This window comes from Hordeum vulgare, chromosome 3H (assembly GCF_904849725.1).
Source record: "Hordeum vulgare subsp. vulgare chromosome 3H, MorexV3_pseudomolecules_assembly, whole genome shotgun sequence".
NCBI classification, from domain to species: Eukaryota; Viridiplantae; Streptophyta; class Magnoliopsida; order Poales; family Poaceae; genus Hordeum; species Hordeum vulgare.
In genome coordinates, this window is record NC_058520.1 from 605,909,385 (window position 1) to 605,917,708 (window position 8,324).

Here is an 8,324-nt window from a genome sequence, read left to right on the forward strand (position 1 = left end):
ACCTAAATAATTGTTATCTGGTGCTTGCATTAAGAATGAACATGATTGGATCGTGTTTATTGCAATACGATTATTCATTTAAAGAGAATAATGGTTACTCTATTTTCTTGAATAATCACCTTCAATGGTTTATTGAATCTCGATCGTAGTGTTACACATGTTCATGATATTGGTGCCAAAAGATACGAGTTAATGATGATAGTATCACTTACTTGTGGCACTGCCGCTTGAGTCATGTTAGTATAAATTGCATGAAGAGGCTCCATGCTGATGGATCTTTGTACTCACCTGATTTCGAATCACTAGTGACATGCAAATCATACCACATGAGCAAGGCCTTGTTTTCATTGAGATGAAATAAGAAAGTAACTTGTTGGAAGTGATACATTTTGATGTATGCAGTCCAATGGGTGCTGAGGCACGCAGTGGATATCATTATGTTCTTACTTCACTGACGATTTGAGTAGATACAGGAGTATTTACTTAATGAATCACAAGTCTGAAATGTTGAAAAGTTCAATTCTGTTTCAGAGTGAAGTTCGTCGTAACAAGAGGATAAACTGTCTACGATATGATCATGGAAATGAATATCTGAGTTACGAGTTTTGGTACGCAGTTAAGACAATGTGGAAATTGTTTCACAGTTCATGCCACCTGGAACATCATAGTGTGATGATATGTCTGAACGTCATAGCCACGCACTATTTGGTATGGTGCATACTATGATGTCTCTTATCGAATTACCACTATCGTTTATGGGTTATGCATTAGAGACAACCGCACTCACTTTAAATAGGGCACCGCGTATTTCCGTTGAGATGACACAGTATAGACTGAGGTTTAGAGAAATCTAAACTGTCGTTTCTTGAAAGTTTGGGGCTTCGACACTTATGTGAAAAAGTTTCAGTCTGATAAGCTCGAACCCAAAGCGGATAAATGCATCTTCATAGGATATCCAAAACAGTTGGGTACATCTCCTATCTCAGATCCAAAAGCAAAGTGTTTGTTTCTAGAAACGGATCCTTTCTCGAGGAAAGGTTTCTCTCGAAAGAATTGAGTGGGAGAGTGGTAGAACTTGATGAGGTTATTGAACCATCACTTCAACCAGTGTGTAGCAGGGCGCAGGAAGTTGTTCCTGTGGCGCCTACACCAATTGAAGTGAAAGCTGATGATGGTGATCATCGAGCATCAGATCAAGTTACTACAAGCCTCGTAGGTTGACAAGGTCGCGTACTACTACAGAGTGGTACGATAACCCTGTCTTGGAAGTCATGTTGTTGAGCAACAGTGAACCTACGAGTTATGGAGAAAGCGATGGTGGGCCCAGATTCCGACAAATGGCTGGAAGCCATGAAATCCGAGAGAGGATCCATGTGTGAAAACAAAGTGTAGACTTTGGAAGAACTACTTAATGGTCATAGGACTATTGAGTAAAGATGGATCTTTAAAGGAAGACAGGCGATGATGGTGATAAGTCACTATTAAGAAAAGCTCGACTTGTCGCAAAGATGTTTTCGACAAGATCAAACAGTTGACTATGATGAGACTTTCTCACTCGTAGCGATGCTAAAAGTCTGTTAGAATTATGTTAGTTGTTGATGCATTATTTATGAAATATTGCACGTAGGATGTCAAAACATTGTTTTCTCGACGGTTTCCTTGAGCAAACATTGTATGTGATACAACCAGAAGGTTTTGTCGATCCTAAAAATACTAGCAAGTATGCAAGCTCTAGTGATCCTTCAATGGACTGGTGCAAGCATCTCGGAGTTGGAATATACACTTTGATGAGATGATCAAAGATTTTGGGTTTGTACAAGGTTTATGAGAAACTTGTATTTCCAAAGAAGTGAGTGGGAGCACTATAGAATTTCTGATAGGTATATGTGGTTGACATATTGTGGATCAGAAGTAATGTAGAATTTCTGTAAAGCATACAAGGTTGTTTGAAAGAAGTTTTCAAAGGAGTACCTGGATTACGCTACTTGAACGTTGAGCATCAAAAATCTATGGAGATAGATCGAAAGCGCTTAATAGAAGTTTCAACAAGATGCATGCCTTGACAAGTTTTTGAAAGAGTTCAAAATAGATCAGCAAAGGAGTTCTTGGTTGCGTTGTAAGGTGTGAATTTGAGTAAGACTCAAAACCCGACCACGGCAAAATAAAGAGAATAGACGAAGGTCGTCTTCTACGCCTTAGCCGTAGAATCTAAAGTATGCCATGCTGTGTATCGCACCTGATGTGTGCCTTGACTCAAAAATCTGTTGAGAGGTACAGAGAGTGATCCATGATTGAATCACTAGCAGCGGTCAAAATTTATCCTTAGTAACTAATGGACTAAGGAATTTTTCTCGATTATGGAGGTGGTTAAAGAGTTCGTCGTAAAGGGTTACGTCGATGCAAGCTTTGACACTAATCCGAATAACTATGAGTAGTGAAACGGATTCGTATAGTAGAGTAGATATTTGGAGCATTTCCGAATAGCACGTAGTAGCAGCATCTATAAGATGACATAAAGATTTGTAAAGAACGCACGGATCTGAAAGTTTCAGAACCGTTGACTAAAACCTCTCTCACGAGCAAGACGTGATCAGACCCCATAACTATATGGGTGTTGGATTCGTTGAAATCACATGGTGATGTGAACTAGATTATTGACTCTAGTGCAAGTGGGAGACTGTTGGAAATATGCCCTAGAGGCAATAATAAATTAGTTATTATTATATTTCTTAGTTCACGATAATCGTTTATTATCCATGCTATAATTGTATTGATTGGAAACACAATACTTGTGTGGATACATAGACAAAACACTGTCCCTAGTAAGCCTCTAGTTGACTAGCTCGTTGATCAAAGATGGTCAAGGTTTCCTGGCCATAGGCAAGTGTTGTCACTTGATAACGGGATCACATCATTAGGAGAATCATGTGATGGACTAGACCCAAACTAATAGACGTAGCATGTTGATCGTGTCATTTTGTTGCTACTGTTTTCTGCGTGTCAAGTATTTGTTCCTATGACCATGAGATCATATAACTCACGGACACCGGAGGAATGCTTTGTGTGTATCAAACGTCGCAACGTAACTGGGTGACTATAAAGATGCTCTACAGGTATCTCCGAAGGTGTTCGTTGAGTTAGTATGGATCAAGACTGGGATTTGTCACTCCGTGTGACGGAGAGGTATCTCGGGGCCCACTCGGTAATACAACATCACACACAAGCCTTGCAAGCAATGTAACTTAGTGTAAGTTGCGGGATCTTGTATTACGGAACGAGTAAAGAGACTTGCCGGTAAACGAGATTGAAATAGGTATGCGGATACTGACGATCGAATCTCGGGCAAGTAACATACCGAAGGACAAAGGGAATGACATACGGGATTATATGAATCCTTGGCACTGAGGTTCAAACGATAAGATCTTTGTAGAATATGTAGGATCCAATATGGGCATCCAGGTCCCGCTATTGGATATTGACCGAGGAGTCTCTCGGGTCATGTCTACATAGTTCTCGAACCCGCAGGGTCTGCACACTTAAGGTTCGACGTTGTTTTATGCGTATTTGAGTTATATGGTTGGTTACCGAATGTTGTTCGGGGTCCCGGATGAGATCACGGACGTCACGAGGGTTTCCGGAATGGTCCGGAAACGAAGATTGATATATAGGATGACCTTATTTGGTTACCGGAAGGTTTTCGTGCATTACCGGAAAAGTTTCGGGCTCATCGGTAGTGTACCGGGAGTGCCGGGAGGGGTGCCGGGGACCATCGGGAGGGGTGTCACGCCCCAAGGGGTCTCATGGGCTATGGGAAGAGATAAACCAGCCCCTAGTGGGCTGGAATAAGTTCCCACTAAGGCCCATAAGGTTTGAGAAGGAAAAAACACAAGGTGGAAAGAGTTTCCAAGTGGGAAGGTGGAATCCTACTCCAAGTAGGATTGGAGTAGGACTCCTCCACCTCCAATTTCGGCCAAACCTTTAGGTTTTGAGGCTGCCTCCTCCCCTCCCTCCCACCTATATATACGGAGGTTTTAGGGCTGATTTGAGACGACTTTTCCACGGCAGCCCGACCACATACCTCCACGGTTTTTCCTCTAGATCGCGTTTCTGCGGAGCTCGGGCGGAGCCCTGCTGAGACAAGGTCATCACCAACCTCCGGAGCGCCGTCACGCTGCCGGAGAACTCTTCTACCTCTCCGTCTCTCTTGCTGGATCAAGAAGCCCGAGATCATCGTCGAGCTGTACGTGTGCTGAACGCGGAGGTGTCGTCCGTTCGGTACTAGATCGTGGGACTGATCGCGGGATTGTTCGCGGGGCGGATCGAGGGATGTGAGGACGTTCCACTACATCAACCGCGTTCACTAACGCTTCTGCTGTACGATCTACAAGGGTACGTAGATCACTCATCCCCTCTCGTAGATGGACATCACCATGATAGGTCTTCGTGCGCGTAGGAAATTTTTGTTTCCCATGCGACGTTCACCAACAGTGGCATCATGACCTAGGTTCATGCGTAGATGTCTTCTCGAGTAGAACACAAAAGTTTTTGTGGGCGGTGATGTGCGTTTTGCTGCCCTCCTTAGTCTTTTCTTGATTCCGCGGTATTGTTGGATTGAAGCGGCTTGGACCGACATTACTCGTACGCTTACAAGAGACTGGTTTCATCGTTACGAGTAACCCCCTTTGCTCAAAGATGACTGGCAAGTGTCGGTTTCTCCAACTTTAGTTGAATCAGATTTGACCGAGGAGGTCCTTGGATGAGGTTAAACAGCAACTCATATATCTCCGTTGTGGTGTTTGCGTAAGTAAGATGCGATCCTACTAGATACCCTTGGTCACCACGTAAAACATGCAACAACAAAATTAGAGGACGTCTAACTTGTTTTTGCAGGGTATGATTGTGATGTGATATGGCCAACGATGTGATGTGATATATTGGATGTATGAGATGATCATGTTGTAATAGAAATATCGACTTGCACGTCGATGGTACGGCAACCGGCAGGAGCCATAGGGTTGTCTTTATACTAACGTTTGTGCTTGCAGATGCGTTTACTATTTTGCTAGGATGTAGCTTTAGTAGTAATAGCATGAGTAGCACGACAACCCCGATGGCAACACGTTGATGGATGATCATGGTGTGGCGCCGGTGACAAGAAGATTGTGCCGGTGCTTTGGTGATGGAGATCAAGAAGCACGTGATGATGGCCATATCATGTCACTTATGAATTGCATGTGATGTTAATCCTTTTATGCACCTTATTTTGCTTAGAACGACGGTAGCATTATGAGGTGATCTCTCACTAAAATTTCAAGACGAAATTGTGTTCTCCCCGACTGTGCACCGTTGCTACAGTTCGTCGTTTCGAGACACCACGTGATGATCGGGTGTGATAGACTCAACGTTCACATACAACGGGTGCAAAACAGTTGCGCACGCGGAACACTCGGGTTAAGCTTGACGAGCCTAGCATGTGCAGACATGGCCTCGGAACACATGAGACCGAAAGGTCGAGCATGAATCGTATAGTTGATATGATTAGCATAGAGATGCTTACCAGTGAAACTATTCTCGACTCACGTGATGATCGGACTTGAGATAGCGGATTTGGATCATGTACCACTCAAATGACTAGAGAGATGTACTTTTTGAGTGGGAGTTCTTAAGTAATATGATTAATTGAACTAATTGTCATGAACATAGTCTAATTGGCTTTGCGAATTACGATGTAGCTTGCGCTATAGCTCTACTGTTTTTATATGTTCCAAGAGAAAATTTAGTTGAAAATTGATAGTAACAAACTTTGCAGACTGAGTCTGTAAAACCGAGGATTGCCCTCGTTGCTACGCAGAAGGCTTATGTCCTTAATGCACCACTCGGTGTGTTGCACCTCGAGCGTCGTCTGTGGATGCTGTGAACATCCGACATACACGTTTCTGATGACTACACGATAGTTCAGTGCAAAATACTTAATGGCTTAGAAGCAAGGCGCCGAAAACGTTTTGAAACGTCACGGAACATAAGTGATGTTCTAAAGAGTTGAAATTGTGATTTCATGCTTGTGCCCTTGTTAAGAGGTAGGAGACCTCCAACAAGATTCTTTGTCCACAAAGTAAAGGAGAAAAGCTCAATCGTTGAGCGTGTGCTCAGATTGTCTGACTACGACAATCACTTGAATCAAGTGGGAGTTAATCTTCCAGATGAGATAGTGATGGTTCTCCAAAGTCACTGCTACCAAGCTGTGAGAGCTTCGTGATGAACTATAACATGTCAAGGATAGATACAATGATCCTTGAGCGATTTGCAATGTTTGACACTGCGAAAGTAGAAATCAAGAAGGAGCATCAATAGTTGATGGTTTGTAAAACCACTAAGTTTCGAGAAAGGCAAGGGCTAGAAGGGATACTTCGTGAAACGGCAAAACAGTTGCTGCACTAATGAAGAGACCCAAAATTAAACCCAAACCCGAGACTAAGTGCTTCTATAATGAGGGGAACAGTCACCGAGGCGGAGCAACTCTAGATACTTGGTAGATAAGAAGGCTGGCAAAAGTCGAAAAAAAGTGTATTTGATATACATGATGTTGATGTGTACTTTACTAGTACTCCTAGTAGCATGAGGGTATTGGATACCGGTTCGGTTGCTAAGTGATTAGTAACACGAAATGAAAGCTACGGCATAAACGGAGACTAGCTAAAGGCGAGGTGACGATACGTGTTGGAAGTGTTTCCAAGGTTGATATGATCAAACGTCGCACGCTCCCTCTACCATCGGGATTGGTTTTGAACCTAAATAATTGTTATCTGGTGCTTGCATTAAGAATGAACATGATTGGATCGTGTTTATTGCAATACGATTATTCATTTAAAGAGAATAATGGTTACTCTATTTTCTTGAATAATCACCTTCAATGGTTTATTGAATCTCGATCGTAGTGTTACACATGTTCATGATATTGGTGCCAAAAGATACGAGTTAATGATGATAGTATCACTTACTTGTGGCACTGCCGCTTGAGTCATGTTAGTATAAATTGCATGAAGAGGCTCCATGCTGATGGATCTTTGTACTCACCTGATTTCGAATCACTAGTGACATGCAAATCATACCACATGAGCAAGGCCTTGTTTTCATTGAGATGAAATAAGAAAGTAACTTGTTGGAAGTGATACATTTTGATGTATGCAGTCCAATGGGTGCTGAGGCACGCAGTGGATATCATTATGTTCTTACTTCACTGACGATTTGAGTAGATACAGGAGTATTTACTTAATGAATCACAAGTCTGAAATGTTGAAAAGTTCAATTCTGTTTCAGAGTGAAGTTCGTCGTAACAAGAGGATAAACTGTCTACGATATGATCATGGAAATGAATATCTGAGTTACGAGTTTTGGTACGCAGTTAAGACAATGTGGAAATTGTTTCACAGTTCATGCCACCTGGAACATCATAGTGTGATGATATGTCTGAACGTCATAGCCACGCACTATTTGGTATGGTGCATACTATGATGTCTCTTATCGAATTACCACTATCGTTTATGGGTTATGCATTAGAGACAACCGCACTCACTTTAAATAGGGCACCGCGTATTTCCGTTGAGATGACACAGTATAGACTGAGGTTTAGAGAAATCTAAACTGTCGTTTCTTGAAAGTTTGGGGCTTCGACACTTATGTGAAAAAGTTTCAGTCTGATAAGCTCGAACCCAAAGCGGATAAATGCATCTTCATAGGATATCCAAAACAGTTGGGTACATCTCCTATCTCAGATCCAAAAGCAAAGTGTTTGTTTCTAGAAACGGATCCTTTCTCGAGGAAAGGTTTCTCTCGAAAGAATTGAGTGGGAGAGTGGTAGAACTTGATGAGGTTATTGAACCATCACTTCAACCAGTGTGTAGCAGGGCGCAGGAAGTTGTTCCTGTGGCGCCTACACCAATTGAAGTGAAAGCTGATGATGGTGATCATCGAGCATCAGATCAAGTTACTACAAGCCTCGTAGGTTGACAAGGTCGCGTACTACTACAGAGTGGTACGATAACCCTGTCTTGGAAGTCATGTTGTTGAGCAACAGTGAACCTACGAGTTATGGAGAAAGCGATGGTGGGCCCAGATTCCGACAAATGGCTGGAAGCCATGAAATCCGAGAGAGGATCCATGTGTGAAAACAAAGTGTAGACTTTGGAAGAACTACTTAATGGTCATAGGACTATTGAGTAAAGATGGATCTTTAAAGGAAGACAGGCGATGATGGTGATAAGTCACTATTAAGAAAAGCTCGACTTGTCGCAAAGATGTTTTCGACAAGATCAAACAGTTGACTA